The sequence below is a fragment of the Natator depressus genome, chromosome 7 (genome assembly GCF_965152275.1).
Source record: "Natator depressus isolate rNatDep1 chromosome 7, rNatDep2.hap1, whole genome shotgun sequence".
In the NCBI taxonomy this organism is placed as follows: domain Eukaryota; kingdom Metazoa; phylum Chordata; order Testudines; family Cheloniidae; genus Natator; species Natator depressus.
In genome coordinates, this window is record NC_134240.1 from 114,593,874 (window position 1) to 114,615,070 (window position 21,197).

At 42.8% G+C, this 21,197-nt stretch overlaps 1 protein-coding gene across 4 annotated transcripts in view; it reads right to left on the reverse strand.

Annotated features, from left to right (window-relative positions):
- The window catches only part of SHOC2 (SHOC2 leucine rich repeat scaffold protein), a 96,439-nt gene extending 86,467 nt beyond the window's left edge, over nucleotides 1-9,972 (reverse strand). For 2 of the 4 annotated variants that reach the window (XM_074959360.1, XM_074959359.1), the window contains exon 1: nucleotides 8,911-9,217. The gene's annotated coding sequence lies outside the window, so the exon portion shown is untranslated. Of the gene's footprint in view, nucleotides 1-8,910; nucleotides 9,218-9,892 lie in introns of those variants that run through there. The other 2 variants (XM_074959357.1, XM_074959358.1) reach the window with 2 other exon arrangements.
- Nucleotides 9,973-21,197: the final 11,225 nt, after the last annotated feature.

Genomic DNA, 21,197 nt, shown 5'->3' on the forward strand with positions numbered 1-21,197 from the left:
CATGCACTTCAAAGGAATTACACAAGGTGCAAGTCTGCACAAAATTTGCCCCTCTTCAGTACAAGTTCCCACTGTTGTAATTCAAATAATTTGCTGACACAAATCTCTCTTCTCTTATGACTGAGCAGAAGTTTAGATTAACAAAACCCTGATAAACTCAATACAAAAATCATCATCCCAAATTAAATTCAATACAGTTGGAACACTTTGCCAGTAGTATAAAATTCTGTTTGGCTTGAAAGTAACCTTTTAGTTACTTTTCAAATTTTATATATGTTGTATATTAATAAGCTCAGAAGGATACGTTTTTTATTGATAAATGTCAGTAAACATCCATTTCATTGTACACACACAAACTGATGAAAAAATATTTCCACTGATAATTGAAGTTTACTGATAGGCAAAGTAAGAAAAATGCAGCTTGAGAACTAGAGTTTGATTTAATAATATTTACTTTGTATAATTTGACATGTGATGTTAACAATTTGTGTTTTAAGTTATAAAGCTTTAACTTTTTGAATCTCAACATCTAGTCATTAAATAATTGTCTGCATAATCTCCTGCAACTGTGAAAATTTAGAATAGATAATTTAAAATTCTTAACCACCAAACATTATCCACTGAAATTATTTTTAAAAAAAAATCAAATTCTGCCAATCCTATATGTTACACACAGACAGCTACTAAATTTTAGAATATATTAGAAAAAAATTGTTACAGGCTTAACAGCAGCTCAAACCACTTTTTATATGCATTATTTGGTTTCACTCCTCCCCATAATAAATAAATTGTGGGAAGCAGCTACTTTTGCATATTTTCTATAAGATGGGGGTTTTTTTAATCCCTTTGATTACATACTCATCTGTCAACAATATACAGATGTAAAGCAAATGTAAACAAATACTCTATCAGAGGCAATACCAGACTGTGTGGGTTTTCAAGGTGAATCCCTCATATTCTTCTGTGACCAGCATTTTATACAACACATACTACTACATACACAGCTCCTCTGGTAGCCCTTTACTTCCTTGTTTAGAAGGTAATTTTTTGCACTGTTTATTTTTATGAAGACCTATTTTAGGCTGCTATGGGCTTTTGTTTACATATTAAACCAGCTGATGCCTCCAGCTTTTACAGGAGGCATATAGTTTGCTAGTGAAGTCATGTTCTCTCCAATACATTCAGTGAGTTCCCTGGAACTAAAGGATTCTAAAAAGAACTTAACATTTATGGAAATATAAAATGAATCGCCTCTGCCTACTCATCCTTTAGGATTAAATAAACATTCTTAATACATGATTCTACTTTTCAGATGCAGCTGACTGAAGCCATGGGGAAAATACTAAGGAATTGTCTTGGCAGCACAAAATCCACAAAGTTACAACTTCACAAATACTAGAATTCATACAATAAAAATAGCAAGGGTCAAGTAACTTATTTTTATCTTGGCCAATCAAGCAAGTTTCCTTTCGATTACAGGACTTGTTAAAGGGAAAGGAAGTAGATATCAATATTTTACTTGACTGCATATAACACAGGAGAAAGAAACAGATCTGTTGCTTGGTTAAGGATTTGAATTAGTCTTTCATATTCTACACGCTACATTTGCTTTCTAGAGGGAGCATTAGACAATTATTCAGAAATATTCTATTAACTTAGACTTACTGTGCTGTTATACAAAGCTTTAAATTACAGTGACACTGAATTGGTTCCTCTTGTTAAAAAATAGACTATCCTGTGCAAGCTTTTTTTCCCAGGAAGTTAAAATAATCAAAAACATTTGGAGATAATGTAAATGTTTCTACTTCCATACTGTTATTAGTAAACACTGTTAATTTCACGAGTTATAGCACAAAGCAATATAATTTAGAGAATATAAAAAGGCAGTGAAAATCTTAAATACAAGAGACTGATAGCTCAGATATCACTGTTATAGTCAGCATTTACGGGCAATGCCAGCAGAGAAGCCATAGCCTGACTAAAACATGGAGACTGAACTCCCATTTTATCAAGATTAGGGTGATTTGGGAGTGTGGACGAGAGAGGAGGAAAGAAGTTTGCAACATCATGATCCACGGCAAACACAGTTTGAGGATAAACAGTGGGCTTCAGTCTCCCTGGCTGCCAATCAGGTAGCTTTCCAGCACAAAATTCACTTTAAAGCTTATGCTCAAATAAATTTGTTAGTCTCTAAGGTGCCACAAGTACTCCTTTTCTTTTTGGAATACAGACTAACACGGCTGCTACTCTGAAACCTTTAAAAACATGTTAATCTACATAAATTGTAGGGGCTGGTGGTTCTTCTAAGAATTCAAGCTTTCATTTAAAGAGATTATTCAGTTTCTAGCAGTGATTTTGAGTACAGATAGTCTAGATCTAATGATCTGAAAATCCCATGGCAGAACTGGTAACCAGTTGTGCTATGTTCTTCAAGACACCACAGCAAGGTTACATGCGTTATACTAGAAATAATTAAAATCCAAATGCGCATGAAAATTCAGAAGATCGGCTAAAGTTTCTCCGTCTCTTGGTTGCAAGGATTATTTTTATTCCTTCACTGAATACTCTTTAATCTAATACTTCATGGAAATGATTGCTGTCACCATAGTTACTTCATCTAAACTGCTGGTATTCACACTGCAAGATTTCACTGTCACGAATACTGTTAAAAATGAAATGTTCAAGTAATATCTATTACACCTTTTTGGCAGCACTTTGCAGGACACTATTAAGAGGTTCATGACTGCAGGAGAGCTGAGAGAAATTTTATGGTTTTGCAATATTTGACACTTGCAAGTTGACGCCCTCCCAGGTGTTAATAATTAGACATCTTTAATTCCAACAACAGGACCAGTCCTTATTTCACGAAATTTCTTAGCTATCTCCTTGTCATATTATTCAAGGAGCCTTTACATATTTAAACACGCCAATTTACTTACATTAGACATTTAGAAATGGGAAAAGCTCATCGGATCAAACATGCCTATCATTTTGGGGTGTTGTTTACATCAGCTTACAAAGACAATGTAAAAGAGTGAACCCTAAAATTAGAGTTGATTAAGCAAAACAATATAGATAACGACTTGCTATGTAATTCTGTCTCCCCATATATATTGTTGCCATATCACATGATAAGGCAGTATCTAAGGAAATTGAATTTTTAATTAACTGCTTTTTGTCCCTACATGACTAACGATCATGAGGGTCCCCAAAACTTCAGTGGTGCAATAAGATTGCCATTGACAGACAAAGTGAATATTCAGCCAAACCACTGTAAGAACCTAACCAGAGATCAAGCCAGGCGGTGCTTGATCTGCAAGGAGGCCACATCTCTTTGGGATTTGCCATGATGATGATGATAACTAAATTCAAACTGGCAAAAACTGGTATTTTATGCTAGTAAAACAACACAGAACATCTGCTCACCAATACAGTCAGGTAAATGGCATGCTAGTTAACATCACTTAACAGCTCTGAAAAGGAACCTCATAACAGAGAAAGCACCTGTCCCCTTCAGTTCTCACAAATTGTGCCTGGGTTCAGTCATATCAGTGCACAGATACAATCAACAGAAACAAGAATGCCTTTAGCAACGTTAATCATAAGATGTAGACTTTATTACCATGCTACCTAAACAACAAGGGAGCCTGATTCTGCATTCTTTGCACACTCAGCATTCCCAGTGAAATCTACAGGAGTTTGGGGTACGCAAGGAATGCAGAAGCAGGTTCCAAGTAAACAACAGTTCTGCAACCTCATCTATAAAACAGTTTCGGAAATAGTTGCTGAAAAGAATCACTTATGCTTAAAAAAAAGTTGTTTTATCTCCAAGTGCCTATATCAACATGTGGGCAGAAAGGGTGGGAGACTGGAACATGGACAAATGAAAACTGTACCTCAACACAAACAGGCTTCACCACTTAATGACGTGCTTCAGAACCTCTTTCTAAAACAGTGCCAGCCATGAACAAGATCTATGTTCAAATAAAGAGTCTATTTTAAAACACCAACAGGCTAGGCAGTGAGAGAGTGAACCGAGATGTGCTGCAGTATTTAGGCAGCCATTATAATGTAAATGTGTAAGGTATTAAAAAGTCTATATAAGGTGCACAGCGTCTTTGGTCTATATATAATGCCAAAAGAACGACAAATCAGAGTCCATACATAATGATAAGCCTCTGAGTATTGGGGTACACAGGTCCACTGAACCAGACCATGTCTGTGTAATCATCATGATTCCACAAGCATATTGTCTTATGGATCACATCATATACCCTGCCCACACTTTGGATGTGTGCCACTTTAGGAGGCAGCCATAGGCACACAAAGAACTGGTATGAGAAAGGTAAGAGTAAACTACATCCAATTTGCTCTGAACATCACATTTCTCATGATGAACACTTAGGCTCCCATATGGCTTGCGTCACAAATAATATCTCTTTTAGCAAGATGACACTTGGCTGCAAGTGGCAATCAAGTTTTAAATATAAGCTTTTCAAAATATATTTACATGATTTTCATATGATGAAGTGTACTCTTCAGCACAAGAATGTTCACAACAAAAGGGGTACATACTTATGCAACTTAAAATTCAATATATATTTAGAAAACAAAGATGCACTTTAACATCACCGGCACACAGACTACAAGCTATCCTTTGGCACACATAGGAAGGGAACTCAGAAGGAAAAGTTAAAACTGTTCAAGCTTTTCCTGTTTCTTACTTTTCAAAGGACCGTGATGTGTCTAAATAATTAACAGTAACCAACAAAATGCTAAAAGAACTAAGGATACAGTCATGCCAAAATCATTAAGAGAGCTCTTTGAGCGTCCACCGTGGGACCAATTTATACTACTTCAGGATATCCTAGCATGTTTTAGCTCTGAGCAGTATGTATCACTTTACGAGATTATGTACTGTAATATTTTCCTTACAATATACCACAGATCCTTCTTACTCTGTACTGATCTTTACAGGGGCTGAAATTAACTCTCTGATGTGAAGCCTGAGGTTTTAAAAAAAAAAAAATTACAAACACAGCACAATCTATTTATTTATTTTTAAAGAGAAGCACATATATTACCTAGAGGTTAACGACTGTACAACTCCTTTGTAATTAGAGCCATCTCTTTATAAAGAATTACTTTGCTGAACAGAGTTTGATTTCAGAATATGCCCCTATTTAAAGAGAGGTTTAGGACTATGTTACCTAAAAAACATCGGACCTTGATAGTGCAGGCACAGTGAACATAAAAATGTTAGTACCTCAAATATTACTTTATCATCAAATGCTACAAGTTGTATCTCACTACATTTTGTAACACACCAAACTGTATTTCAGACACACAGAAAATATGCAGTATTGTCAGACAGGGTAATTGTAATGTAAACAAGGATTATTTTAGTCTTTACAAGCTTGCTGGGGAGGCTGTTAATTCTTCCATATCATCAGTTCCTTTCCTCCTCCACCAAAAATATTTCCATAAAGAAATGCAGTCATCTCCTCCAAGATGAAGCACAACGCAATGTGTAAGCAAATTAAATATATGGATATAAAAAAGAAAAAGGGAAAAATACAAGGATTTCTTCAATCCAAAAAGCATCCACAAACCACCACCCCAGGAAACAAGTACACATAATGAACTTCAAATAATTTCAGAAAACCTGCTGATCAATCATCAGGGCTTGTTAACAGGACTTCCCAACAGTGGGTTAAATTAACGTTTGGGCTAGTGCAACATAACGTTTACCTAACCCCCCCCCCACACACACACACACACACACACACACCAGGGATGTAGCAAGAAGCCTCACAGTGCTCCCACACTACCAAGGTAACCTGTACCAAACACAGCAAGCGTCAAGCTCCTCTGAAAGACACTGAAAAAGCCAACACCTACCTAAAGATCGGAAAAGAGAAACAGCCATCAGAATCTGATGGGAGAAGGAAATAATTGAGTGAACCATCCCAGCTGGAGCTAGGTGGAGGGAAGAGGAAAGAGACAATCCCCAGCACCTCACCTACCAAGCGCAATTAGCCTGGAGAGCAATTCTTCTTCATTCCTCAGAAGTTTGGAAAAGCCAGTAGCAAGGGAGAATTTTCTGTATTTAATTATCATTCAAATTTAAATGATAAAGGCTAATATTTTAGCCACATCTGAAATGTTCAAATACTCTCCCAGTGAGAATTTTATTCCCTTATTGTAAAATGCAATCTTTCCAAAAGATACTATCCTTGGACCCTGAGCACATCTTCCCCCCCAATCTTTAGATATCTATTAGACAAGCCTAATACCAATGTAAAATTTGATCCCTGTCTAGTTTTACATTCTTAATCCCGTTAAGATATGTACATGTACATACCTAACGTTCTTTACTAAACAGCCCTAGACATGGTGTACATATATTTTACACACACACACACACACACTAGTGAACAGTTCCTTCATGATGACAATACTGAAATAAGGACCATCACACATTCTTTCAGCAGAAACGCTCATTTCATAGAAAGCCATGATCATGTAACAATAAATCCAAGGATTTCCTAATTGGAGCGCACACAATGAAAATGTTAAAAGAAAACCACATGTAGAAAGCTACAAAAATTATTCACTGGTCAGATGGAAGCCTTTCAATAATCTAGTGTTCTTAAAGTAGAGTACTTCCATTAGTGTGATTTAATTGTCAAGATAACAAAGGAATGCCCCTCCCCATACCTCTTGCCTTACAGATCTGTCATGTTGGGAAGATAGAATTATACCAGGATCAGCAGCTAGTCACAACCAGTACTATTTACCAACCCTACCTCTGCTGTTATGTGATGTAGGGGATTCTGCTTTACATTTCTATAAAAAGTAGAATAGGGAATGTTATTCTGACAAAACATGGAAAAAGCTTTCCCTTTTCAAATGAGGAATCCAAGATACATCAATGATGTTTTTTGTTCAAAATCATCTTGCTTTATCATCAGATTATACGGAGGTGATTGTTGCCTGATCATTTCACTTGTTACATCTACAGAAATCCAGCACCTCAACAAAACAAGTATATATATAATGTTTAACATGAACTGAAAGGATCCAGCTACAACCTCCTAAATCTTTCATTTTACTTGCTCAGAGCTCAAGATTAACCAAACAGGAAATCAAAATATTCAAGCTCAAATCTTTTTAACAAGAATTGACAATATTAGGGTATTTTTTAAAATTGGAATGTATCTACAATGCAATATTAAACTTTCAAGATGCAGAAATCCTTTTCAGAAATCAGCCTAGGGTTATATTGAGATCATTATACAAGCTATGCTTAAAATATGGTTGTACATGTTGTATTACTTAATATGACCACCACCTTCTTCAGGCCCTTAATTTTATAAATAGATGTATCCAATAATACCTGAAGATAGATAGATCTATAGTTCCATGAAAAGTGTGTGATTTTTAAGGGTGTGATTTTTTCCCTATTAGAAACACGTAAATAGTTCATTCATATATATATATATATATATATATATATATATAACTAAGACACCAAAGTAATTTGTCAAAAAATCATTGGCTAATTTTTGTTTCAGTAATTTTTGGTTCCAGAAGGCTGAGACTGTGTCACTACTGCAGCAATTACAATACATGCAATTAAAACTCAATCGTTAATATTCTGCCGTGAAAAGGTCTTTGTGCACACACATGAATAATTACATAAAATGCATGCTTTGAGAGTCTATATCAATTTCAAATACATTAACTAAAATTACAATTAGCATAATCTTTTACTACTTTTTAATTTAATATATAAAGACTTTTTTTAAAATTTCCAAATCTACTCTTATAAATCCATGTGCAGTCTGAACGCAATATTTCTCCATTAAACTTGTCATGCTGAACTGCTACGTAGTTCACATACAAACACAACCGGAGTCAAGTATATGCAACAATCCAATACAATTATGATTACTATAACCCTCTAGTGACTTAAAGATATATTTGTGTAATTTACATAGACAATGAACACACTTTTTACAACCACATGTGTATTAGAACCTGTCACTGAATGTTCTTCACAACACATCTACAGTTCAGATACAAAAATTATTTGATTGCAGAATACATGTTTTTAAAGAGAGGCTGTTTGTATGGCTCCAACAGAATTGCCACAAAATAAATGCCGTGAAACAGGGAAATTTCACACCTATATGAAAAGATGGGGGGAGAGGTATAGCTAGCACAACCACATAGTACTGTAGATGTAATGATTACCCTAACATCAGGTAATCATTACTCTGTATGTTAGTTGTTACTAAGCACATACATAAAGCATCTTTAATTTCTCTTCAGCCTGCTCACAATGTTTTGGTTAGAGGAAAGACAATATTGTAAAAACTGTGCTTCCTTATTTTTTTAATATCACCATTTTACTATATGAAGAAGATGTATCATAAAATAGTATCCCAAAATGCACGGAGGCAAGACACCACCAATTAAGTGCTAACTATACACTAAAAAAATTCACACCCGGGCACACAATATGCAGTAATTTGAGTTTATCCCACCTGCTCATAAACCTAGAGGCTACACAGCCGATCCGTACCATAGCTAGCAAACAAATTCCAGGCAAAGATTTATTAACATTGTTCCCTGCAAACCAGGGGGCAACACACAATATATTTTTTTACTGATGACTGCTATGTTTGTCTCCTGCAAGTGTTTGAACCTGTCCATAACCAGTCTCTAGAAAGGGTTTCCCCTAATAATTATAAAGCTGACAACACCCCTCACTTTGTTTATAGCGGGGGTGGGGAGGGAGCAAATAAAAGATATATTTTTAAAGCATGACACCATGGCATTTTATTTCAGAACCAATATCCACCACCTCCACACACACCCCTTCTCCCAATAAGCCTGTTTTACCTGCTCATAAAGGGGCCTTAGTGCCTTTGTGTTTGGGGCTTCCTGCTTCTGCTCTCTACCATCTCGGCTGTTGTTCCTGCTTCTTCTGTCTTGCTGCCTTTTAGGCCCAACCCCTGCCTGCTGTCAGCAACGGCAGCCTCAGCACAGCCTGGAGCCGAGACTCCTCCACCTACAGGCTCTCCCTGGCAGCAGCAAGTGATGTGAGAGTTTCTGTAGCTAGTGCTACAGAACATACTCCACAACCCTTTCACCACCACAGCAGCCTCTCCCGTCCCTTCTCTCGCCACTGCCACTGACTTCCCCTCCAAACGCAGCCTCCCCACCCCATCCCTCAGCTGTCCCCCCCACAGCCCTACTAGCACACCCCTACCCCACCCCCTATTCCCCAATCCCCTACACCCCCTATTCCCCATCTTCGAACCCCTCCATTCCCCAGCCCCCATATCCGATCCCCTCCATTCACCAGCCTCCTAAGCCCCAACTCCCTCCACCCCTCACCCTCAACCCCCTCTTCCCTCCACCCTCCACCTCCTCAGCCCCCTCTTCCCTAAACCCATCCCCCGCCCCCTCCACCCCCAGTCCCCTCTTCCCTAATCCCACCCCCAGCCCCCTCTTCCCTAAACCCATCCCCCGCCCCCTCCACCCCCAGTCCCCCTCTTCCCTAAACCCATCCCCCGCCCCCTCCACCCCCCGCCCCCCTTCCCTAGCCCCCACCCCCCAACTCCTTCCACCCCCTCTTCCCTAACCCCCACCCCCATTCCCGAATCCTTCCACTCCGCAGCCCCCTATTCGCGCCCCCTGCTGCAGCCCCACCGAGTTCCTCTCCGCACCCCTAGCTCCCATCTCACACCCCAGCTTGCTTCGCCGTGCCAACCGCCCAGCCCCCTCCTACTCCCCAGCCCCCCGCCTCTCCACACAACCTTCCCTCGGTGACCCCTGCCTCCCGCCCTGCCCCCACCCGCGACTGCCCAGCCCCACTTACCGTGAGGGATCCGCCATCCTCCTCACCCACTCTCAAGCCCGGCCCTGCCGGCCCCCTACCGGCCGCCGTCACCGCGCACCGACCCGTCACGGGACTCCCCACCCACAGGCCTCCGCCACACCATCGAGAGCGCCACAGCCGCAGGTAGAGCGCCGCGCGGCGCCGCCATCTTGGATTAGGGCGGAAGTGCCCTTGTTGCCATGGGCAACGGTTGGGCAATGACCGTGATTTTTTTTTTTAAAGGGGGGTTAAAATAAAGGAAACTGGTAACTTCTACAAGACAGCGAGTAAAAAATAAGGGGGGGGGACAAAAATAGCCATGTACCCACTCCCCCACCATGAGGGGTCCCACCACAGACACTCACGAGCCCTGGCCTGGCTTGATGAGGGGCCTCATGATGTGACACCCACTGACCCCTTCCCAATACCACCAGAAGCCGCAGAGGCCAACACCCACCACCTTCGGCCGCGAACAGCCCCTTCTTTTACTAGTGTTCTGACAGTACTTGGTCTATCGCCTTAAGGAGCTCGGAACAATTGAGTCCAGCCTCCCTGACCCTGCCCTGGGCGTTACGGGGGTCTCTAATGCGCGAATTCAGAGCTTTCTCCCCTTCCCTAAGCATGCAGGGGGCAGGTGCTCATCCCACAAAACCATCCCTCCGTGCAAGCACTCCCTCGTTAAAGAGACGTTAACGAACGCCAACTCTCGCCACTCTATCCCATGGCTTCACAGTGTTGGCTGGAAGCCCCATCTGCTGGAATCAGCAGACTGAGTGTGAATCTCAGCTTTCATTTTAAAAAATAGCAAGTGGTTGCATAGAAAAGCTTGAAAACATGAGTCAAGTGCCCCCTCAAGGCTCAGAAACTGGAAAAAAAGAACTAAAAATTTGTTATTTTTAATAACATAAGAACGGCCACGCTGGGTCAGACCAATAGTCCAGTCTCCTGTCTTCCGACAGTGGCTAGTGCCAGATACTTCAGAGCGAATAAACAAAACATGGCAATTATCGAGTGATCCATCCCATTGTCCAGTCCCAGCTTATACTTTTGGACTTCCCAACATCCCCTGCAGCAGTGGATTAAAGCATTGGCCCATGGGGCCCGTGCCCAGGGGCTCTGGCCAGTATGGGGGCCCCCAGCTCTGGCTGTGGGGCCCAGACTTCAGCAGTGAGGCTTCAGGCTCGGATCCTGGGATCCCAACTGCAGGCTTTGGGATCCGGCCACATTGCGGCAGGCTCTGGCCTGGGCTTAAACCTCCCCACCTTCCTGCCTTCGCCCCTGGCTCCCTCTGCCTTCCTGCCCCAGGCTTTGGCTGTGCAGTGGCAGGCTCTGTTCCCCAGCCACAGGGGCCTGGGTTCCAGCCCCAGGCTCATCACCCCTCCCCCATCGCCCCTTGTCCCCACTGCCTTCTCCAGCTCCTGGCCATGTGGTAGTGGGCTCTGGCACCAGGCTCAGTACCCCACTAGCCCCATTGTCCCTGACCCCCGCTGCCTTCTCCAGCTCCAACACCCAGCCATGCAGCAGTGGGTGCTGGCCCTGGGTTCAACCCCCCCACTGCTCCTGGCCCCCACTGCCACCCCCATCCCCTCCATCACCCCTGGCCCCTACTGCCTCCTCCAACACTGAGCTTAGGCTGCATGCTCCTTCCCCCGCTGCAGGACTTTGGACTTGGGCCCCACGATCTGACTGCGGTGCTTCTGGCTCCAGCCCCAAGATCTAGCCCCCGGCCATTTGGCGGTGGGTGCTGGCCCTGGGCTCAAACCCCCAATCAACCCTGGCCCTCACTGCCGCCCTGTCTCCTCCCACTCCTGCCCATGGCCTCTGGCCCCTATCCATTCGCTGCATCTAGGGTGACCAGATGTCCTGATTTTATAGGGACAGTCCCGATATTTGGGGCTTTTTCTTATATAGGCACCGATTACCCCCCACCCACTGTCCCGATTTTTCACATTTGCCATCTGGTCACCCTACCCGCATCACCCCTGGCTCCTGCTGCCTCCCTGCCCACCTCCCCATCCAGGGCTTAATTTGTCCCTGGGCTTGCCATGTCTTAGTAAGTCTGCTGTGAAAAGTGATATTTGTATGTTTGTTAATGTCACTTTTCACAGCAGACTTAGTAGCTAGCTGGGATGCTGTGAAAAGTGATATTAACATACAAGTATCACTTTTCACAGCAGCTGACTTACCAGGTAGCAAGTCTTAAAAAAAAAAAAAAAAAAAAACCAACAACAACCAAAAAAGCAAAAGAAATAACAAAAAAGACAAAAAAATGCAAAGCACCTTAATTGTGTTTCTATTCTGTTTAGGTACAGTAAAGAATAGAGACAACTGTACATTTTTATTACTGAGTCTGCAAAAAGAAAAACTGTACTTAAATAAATTGCAATGATTTGGACATGTATATGTGTATATTTATTTATTTTTCCAAAAGTTAATTAAGTATTTTAGCGAAAACTGTCAAAACGGCTACCAGCAAGAGTCGCAGCTGCTGATGAGGGTCTCCCCCTGCATAAGGGTCAGGTTTAAGAAAATTGGGGGAGATGCAAGAACCACTTGTTGACCTCTGAATGACTGATTCTTACAATACCAGTGTTGTCTAGATTAGCAGTGAACATCTTTGTGTTATGGTATGGATAATATCTAAGCATATTCATTGTCTATGAGGAAACATTGAGCAGTTAATTTAGGTATTATGAACTGGGATATGATTTGCTTCATTATTAATGCAGTGTGTAAACAGTGAATGGAGTCTTTGTATTAATACGTTCTGATATATTCGCATTTTTAATAGGGGCCCAAATGTTCTATGCGTCCAGGGCCCCAGTAAATTTTAATCTGTCTCTGGTCCCCGGACAATGAGTTCCACAGGTAAAATATCTCATGATTTTTAAGCCAATCTCATGATTTCTTTGGGGCCTGACTCTTGATTTTTGAACTCGCACAGTTTTAAACAGTCTGACGCAAATCCCCTCCGTCAGTTGCTGAGACTTCAGTCTCTCAGTTAGGATGTCACAATTTTTAGACCTGTTCAGAAAATTGCTGTCAAAATAATGTTAATGTTGCCTCTCCAAGTGGTAACAGGTCTTTGTGAACCAGTTTCCTGTTTGGAGCAAAAATTGGTGACATTGCAGTAAGCAAATACATCCTTCTATTTGTTTATGTACAAGATATACACAGGTCCTGTTTTCTGAAACAGGTGTGGTAACAAATCCCATTCAGGAACACAGGCACCACTGCTCTGTCCCAAAGAAGCAGCTTTCTTCCTCTGCCTCACTCCACAGACCCATAAAGACTCATAGCCAAAACCAACTGCAGTTGAACACACAGGCTTTCTGTAACAACTGGTAGCTCAACACATGGCCCTTGATCTAGCCTCTAGCCCCACCTCTAAGACTACAAAGTCTGAAAGTCATGCATCTGGGTGTCAATCTTCCTTTTGCTTAGCTGCTTTGCAACACAAAAGGAACTTAACTAAGGTTTCCCTGCATGATTAGGAGAATCCATAATTAGTCTCTAAATCCAATAATTGCATCAATGACTCCTAATGACAAGCTATTACACTATTATGAAAAATGGGAACATTTCTCCCATTTTCTCACCAGCTGTAATAATGTATCTACTACTCCAGTCCCCATACTGTCCCCATACTGACCTGAAATACTAATGTAATTAAACAAAACAAACCCTTTCAGTCATTATACATATCATAATAATATTAAAAGACTCAAATCAAATTTTCCCCATTGCAGGTCACGGTTAACTACCGTTCTGACATATTGCAGGGACAGAGTGGAAAAATTTTAAATATTTTGCTACAGAATGGGAACTGTCCCTGGCTGGCATTCATTATGACCTTACAGCAAGGTACTTTGCATTATGCTTACATCAGATCTTACAAACTATGCAGGGTCAGGCTACCACTGAAAGGAACATGTGGGTACTGCAGGAAGTGGTTCTGGCTGTGCAGCAGGATGACAGCCTTCCTTCTGAGTCAATAATGAATGTATATTCTGCAGCCTGGTGATGAGCACTCTCCTCTGCTGCTGGAGCTATCTTCTTTTGCATGGCATGAAAAAGCAAGCTCCCGACGCTCATTATGACACAGCCTGTGGCATTTTTGCCAAGAGCAGGGCTTTAGCCTCAGCGTGTAGCCGTCCTGGGCATGATGTTAAACTGCATCCTCCGCTGCCTTGTGAATACTTCCTGGCTGAAGAAAGGCTAAGGGATCTCACCCCAACAGAAAAAAGCGCTGAAGCGAAAGGCAGGTAGCAGCTCTATCTAGGTTGCTCTCCAGCAGAAGCTACAACTTTTGTGTCACTGAACATCCAGACTCACTCTGGCCTTTGGATTCTGGCTCAGTGGTCATGGGCAGTGGATAGCATAGGCAGGGGAAGGCTGTGCCTCCTCAAACAGTCCCACGCTCTGCCCCTAGGTCCCCTCCTGCTTCCCACTAGTTGGCATCTTCTGGGAAGCCTGCTGGGGCTGGGGCTAGGGCGGCTGCGACCTGGGTGGCTGAGGCTTCGGGTTTGCAGGGGGGGGGGGCCGCGCACCACCTGGCAGGTGCTCCGGGGCTAGGGGAGCGTTTACGCCCCATTCAGCGCTCTGGGGCTGGCACGCGCTGCCCACCAGGCACTCTGGGGCTGGAGGTGCTTGGGCGGCCCGGGGCTTGGCAGGGCTGGTGTCCGTGGGGGGCACTTTAGGATTCCATGGGGGAAGGGGGACAGGAGGGGCAGGGCCTCAGGTGGAAGGGGTGGGCTGGGCTGGGAACTATCCTCCCCAATACTATGGTTCACCCACCGCCATGTCAGTGGTCTAAAGGGGGGATGACAAGTCTATGGCAAAAAGAAAAGGAGTACTTGTGGCACCTTAGAGACTAACAAATTTATTTGAGCATAAGCTTTCGTGAGCTACAGCTCACTTCATCAGATGCATTCAGTGGAAAATACAAAATGGGGAGATTTATATACAAAGAGAACATGAAACAATGGGTGTTACCACACACACTGTAACCAGAGTGATCACTTAAGGTGAGCTATTACCAGCAGGAGGGGGAGGGGAGGGAGGGAGAAGGGAACCTTTTGTAGTGATAATCAAGATGGGCCATTTCCAGCAGTTGACAAGAAGGTCTGAAGAACAGTGCGGGGTGGAGGGGGGAAATAAACATGGGGAAATAGTTTTACTTTGTGTAATGACACAAACACTCCCAGTCTCTATTCAAGCCTAGGTTAATTGTATCCAGTTTGCAAATTAATTCCAATTCAGCAGTCTCCCGTTGAAGTCTGTTTTTGAAGTCTTTTTGTTGTAATATTGCAGCCTTTAGGTCTGTAATTGAGTGACCAGAGAGATTGAACCGTTCTCCGATTGGTTTATTAATGTTATAATTCTTGATGTCTGATTTGTGTCCATTTATTCTTTTACATATAGACTGTCCAGTTTGGCCAGTGTACATGGCAGAGGGGCATTGTTGGCACATGATGGCATATATCACATTGGTAGATGTGCAGGTGAACGAGCCTCTGATAGTGTGGCTGATGTGATTAGGCCCTATGATGGTGTCCCCTGAATAGATATGTGGACACGGTTGGCAACGGGCTTTGTTGCAAGGATAGGTTCCTGGGTTAGTGGTTCTGTTGTGCGGTGTGTGGTTGCTGGTGAGTATTTGCTTCAGGTTGGGGGGCTGTCTGTAGGCAAGGACTGGCCTGTCTCCCAAGATCTGTGAGAGTGATGGGTCATCCTTCAGGATAGGTTGTAGATCCTTGATGATACGTTGGAGAGGTTTTAGTTGGGGGCTGAAGGTGATGGCTAGTGGCGTTGTTATTTTCTTTGTTGGGCCTGTCCTGTAGTAGGTAACTTCTGGGTACTCTTCATGCTCTGTCAATCTGTTTCTTCACTTCAGCAGGTTGGTATTGTAGTTGTAAGAATGCTTGATAGAGATCTTGTAGGTGTTTGTCTCTGTCTGAGGGGTTGGAGCAAATGCAGTTGTATCTTAGAGCTTGGCTGTAGACAATGGATCATGTGGTGTGGTGTGGTCTGGATGAAAGCTGGAGGCATATAGGTAGGAATAGCGGTCAGTAGGTTTCCGGTATAGGGTGGTGTTTATGTGACCATCGCTTATTAGCACTGTAGCGTCCAGGAAGTGGATCTCTTGTGTGGACTGGTCCAGGCTGAGGTTGATGGTGGGATGGAAATTGTTGAAATCATGGTGGAATTCCTCAAGTGCTTCTTTTCCATGGGTCCAGATGATGAAGATGTCATCAATGTAGTGCGAGTAGGGGCGTTAGGGGACGAGAGCTGAGGAAGCGTTGTTCTAAGTTAGCCATAAAAATGTTGGCATACTGTGGGGCCATGTGGGTACCCACAGCAGTGCCGCTGACTTGAAGGTATACATTGTCCCCAAATGTGAAATAGTTATGGGTGAGGACAAAGTTACAAAGTTCAGCCACCAGGTTTGACATGACATTATCGGGGATACTGTTCCTGATGGCTTGTAGTCCATCTTTGTGTGGAATGTTGGTGTAGAGGGCTTCTACATCCATAGTGACCAGGATGGTGTTTTTTGGAAGATCACCGATGGATTGTAGTTCCCTCAGGAAGTCAGTGGTGTCTCAAAGATAGCTGGGAGTGCTGGTAGCATAGGGCCTGAGGAGGGAGTCTACATAGCCAGACAATCCTGCTGTCAGGGTGCCAATGCCTGAGATGATGGGGCATCCAGGATTTCCAGGTTTATGAATCTTGGATAGCAGATAGAATATCCCTGGTTTGGGTTCTAGGGGTGTCTGTGCAGATTTGTTCTTGTGCTTTTTCAGGAAGTTTCTTGAGCAGATGTTGTAGTTTTTCTTGGTAACCCTCAGTGGGATGAGGATCGCCTCTGGTCTCTTTAAAAAAAAATCATCATACGTTAGCTATCCTCCAGTCATCAATACAGAGGTTGATTTAAGCAATAGGTTACATACCAGAGTTACAGAGTAACAGCCGTGTTAGTCTGTATTCGCAAAAAGAAAAGGAGTACTTGTGGCATCTTAGAGACTAACCAATTTATTTGAGCATAAGCTTTCGTGAGCTACAGCTCACTTCATCGGATGCATACTGTGGAAACTGCAGAAGACATTATATACACAGAAACCATGAAACAATACCTCCTCCCACCCCACTCTCCTGCTGGTAATAGCTTATCTAAAGTGATCTTTAGATAAGCTATTACCAGCAGGAGAGTGGGGTGGGAGGAGGTATTGTTTCATGGTTTCTGTGTATATAATGTCTTCTGCAGTTTCCACAGTATGCATCCGATGAAGTGAGCTGTAGCTCACGAAAGCTTATGCTCAAACATACCAGAGTTAGTAGATCTGTAATTTCATATTTGAGTTCCTTCAGAACTCTTGGGTGAATACAATCTGGTCCTGGTGACATATTACTGTTTAATTTAGTGATTTGTTCCAAAACCTCCTCTACTGACACCTCAATCTGGGACAGTTCCTCAGATTTGTCACCTAAAGTGAAAGGCTGAGGTGTGTGAATCTCCCTCACATCCTCTGCAGTGAAGACTGATGCAAATAATTCATTTAGCTTCTCTGCAATGGCCTTGTCTTCCTTGAGTGCTCTTTTAGCACGTTGATGTCCAGTGGTCCCACTGATTGTTTGGCAGGCTTCCTGCTTCTGATGTCCTTTAAAAAATGCTGTTACTTTTTGTGTCTTTTGCTAGCTGCTCTTCAAATTCTTTTTTGGCCTGGCTAATTATACTTTTACACGTGACTTGCCAGAGTTTATGTTCCTTTATGATTCTATTTTCCTCAGTAACATATAAACCTGTCTAAAGTATTTTCAGCAAAAGATGTACTGTTGGTGAGACGAAGTAATCGCTTGCTCATTTACATTTTTGGTAAGGCTGACTTGGAAATATAAACTGTTTGAACTGGCTGACTCTCAACTTGCATGATAGAAGTTTAACTTGCTTGATAGCCTATTGGATTTGCAATTTTCCTTTCCTCTAAATCAAAAGTGGACTGAGGGTGTATTATGGAGCCACAAAAACTTAGGAGGACACAGCTGCTGATTTGATCTTTTTCAGGACTTTAGAGTTCTAAATGCCTGAAACAAGACTAGATAATTATGCTTGATGTAGTATTAGAAACGGAGAATTTGCTTCAAGCTGTTCAAAGCTAGACCTGATCTTTCAGTTTAGTTGTGTCTTGCCACCAGATGAATTGTATGAATAGGAGGGCCAATTACTGTACAAATTATTGCCCTATACATCTAATTTGTTTAGACCAATGCATGAAATGCTCAGTACAGTTAGTGCATTATTTACAAAAGAATTATGTTATTCCCTGAAAGGGAGACTGCAACATAAGAGATAATCTATTCACTACTCTTGTTACAAAAAAAGAGTAAATCACTCTAAAAACACCTCTATATTTTATACATATCTATTATAATATAGAGAAAATAATTAATTAAAAGAATAAGCTGCCATCTTGAATCTGGATGACACTGGAAAATGATGCGTGAGACACAGGAAATTCTGCTCAGCATCTGAATGCATGGGAGAGAAGCCAGCGAATTTCTGGGCTAAATGTTCCCAAGTGCCAAACTGTACGTGCCTGCAAGGTGCAGCGATGGCAAGGAATGCAGGGACACAGAGAAGGGCTATCACCTGTCAGAAGGAAAAGTGCAGGAACAAAAGTGTTGAAAATCAGAAGTTGTGGGAGCCAGAATGTGTGATGTACGTGCTGGGGTGGGTGTGAAAGGAATGGTGTAGCTGCTTCTGTCCTGTGCAACTGCTGGCATCAGTCCACTTTCACTATACAAATTAGGCATTGATGTCCAATTCTATTGTCTTAAGAGAATCTTGTTTGTTCAATGTGCCTCCTTCTCTCTTTCAAATGCATAATACAAAACACAGTATTGCACGTATATCAAAGATTATGTAACTCCTCTGCTAAATTATACTGCAAGTCATGCTTAATGATGGTTGGGATCCTAAAGAAAGTGGTCTGGACTGCAGTACTGGCATGCGCCAAGTTGCATTACGTCAACACTCTTGCTTTATAGCTCTTTCATTTCTACACTACAATGCAATGTGCCACAGCCCTCTCTGACATTGTGTGTGCATTTTCTATTTTGCTTTTTTCATGCACAAGGAGTATTCGGCATCTGTTACTACAGTGCCCATTTTGCTCATCCCTTATGTCTGACAGGGCCAGAACTATGGACTAATTACTGAATTCTTCTGATGTGGCTCAGATTTGCTTCTGCTAGGCGGTGTTTTTTGTCTTTGAAGATTTATTAGCCCCATGCATGCTGGTATAGCATGACACATGGCAGTGCTGGTATAAAAGTAGCATATGTTTCTCTTCATAAACCAGATTAATAAAGGATTCAATTCTGTCCCCTGCCATATACAGGAGTAAGTAGGGTGTGGCCCTCATACTCCCACAAAGCAGGACATCGTACTGACCTTACTGGTCCTCCAATCTTCAAACAGGTGCAGGAGGGGTTCAGAGCAACTTCTCTGCAGTCAGAATGGAGAGGGTTAAATTACTTACTCAAGGCCACAGATGGAAACAGTGTTAGTGCCAGGACTAGAAATCACCACTTTCGGAAGCTCCACCATCTGAGCTGTGGTATATGTACAGACCAGGAACTAAGTGTGTTTGGCCGTGTCACCATTTCAGGGTAACTGCACCTCCATGGTCCACTCCAGGAATGCCCAGTCAGGTCTCAGATCTTTAGCCATCACCTGTCTCAGCAGGGACCATTTTCCCACTCCTTTCTGACTGGGAGTTTTAAGGCTTCACAGTTCCCAGTCTTACACTGTGATATCCCCCCTGTGATAGGGTGCGCTCCCCAACCAGTCCTGAGAGAATTGAATTAGGCCAGGTGAGCCCAATCAGCCAATTAAGCTGCAGACACGGGAGATTTAGGCTGTGTGGAGCGCAGTGATAAGAAGGAGGCTTACTTGTGAGAGAACATAAAGTCTGGAGGTTGGCAACAGTATAGGGGAGGCTGCAGGGAGGAAGCTAGCAGAGTGGCTCCCTGAGGTAAGGGAAAAAGTAAGGAAGTGGTGAAAATTACCCCCTGAGAAAGAGTTTACCAAGCAGGCCTAAGAGGGGTCTGATTACAAAGACTAGAGAATGAAAAGCTTGGGGAAGCATGGTAGGAAGTAGTCCAGGGAAGAGAGCAGTAAGGTACATGTAGCCACATACCTTAACTGCTCATTGTAGGGCCCTGGATTAGAACCAGGAGTAGAGGGTGAACCTGGGTACCCCTACCATCCACTTCTGAGTGGCATTGCTAAGGGCAGTGAATAGGAAGCCTGCTGGAGTCACTGCTGGAGTGACATGTTCAGGGCAGCAGGCATGAGGACTGCCTGATGCTGCTGGTGCAGTAGGAATTTGAAAGACTGCCCCGGAAGGGAAAATTACAGTGTGAGCTGCCTTGAGGGTTGAGTCACAAAGTAGCCATACTGTGGCTCCATGAGCGAGAGAAGAACTGCACGTCAGAAGACCAGAAAGGAGGCACTGAACTGGACAGAGCTAATCACCAGAAGGAGGCACCACTCAGCGGTGAGCAGCGCAGTATCGTGACACCCTCCCTGAAGCCAGTCTGCCTAAATCCAGTGGCGGTACTTTGCTTTCTCTCCAAGGGCTATGAACGGTGTAGCACCAGCAGTTACAAATTACCATGCAACGCTCTCTAAGCAAGCACACTTATTCTTCAGGTAAAAGCATTCAAGAGAAAATATATAAAACACTAAACAGATTTAAACCTACACTAAACATACCAGGACTCTCCCATCGGTCTTATAGGGCCCTAGCAGGCTAAGTCTTTCCCAATCCTTCCGCAAGGGTTGGGAGTGGACCGTCCTGGACAGAACATCCTGTCCATTTGCTGGAGCAGAAAGAAGACCCCTGTTAGAATATAGATATTCAAGCCTGCCTGTAAAGGCCTATACTTTAAGAACTTAGGTGTATTTTTATCATTTAGCTAGTTACAGAGGTATAAAACAAAGAATCAAAATCACAAGTCCGCCTGTGTATGGGCCTTTTCTGACTAGAATAGTCTGAGGCCTTGTTCTTAGGCTAAGGCCTTTGGCTAAGCAGAAGGGGCAGACATAAGCTGGGAAGCGTATGGTCACATCCTCACATCCCAAACCAGTCACATTGAAATAAAGTGGTATTGGGCTGTTAGGAAGACGATCCTGTCCTGGTAGTGCCCATCACCACCAGATAAAGAAACAGATCTTAAGATGGTTAAAGAAAACTTAGTTTGATAGCATCCTGTCTGGCAAGAAATCACTTATCAGTGG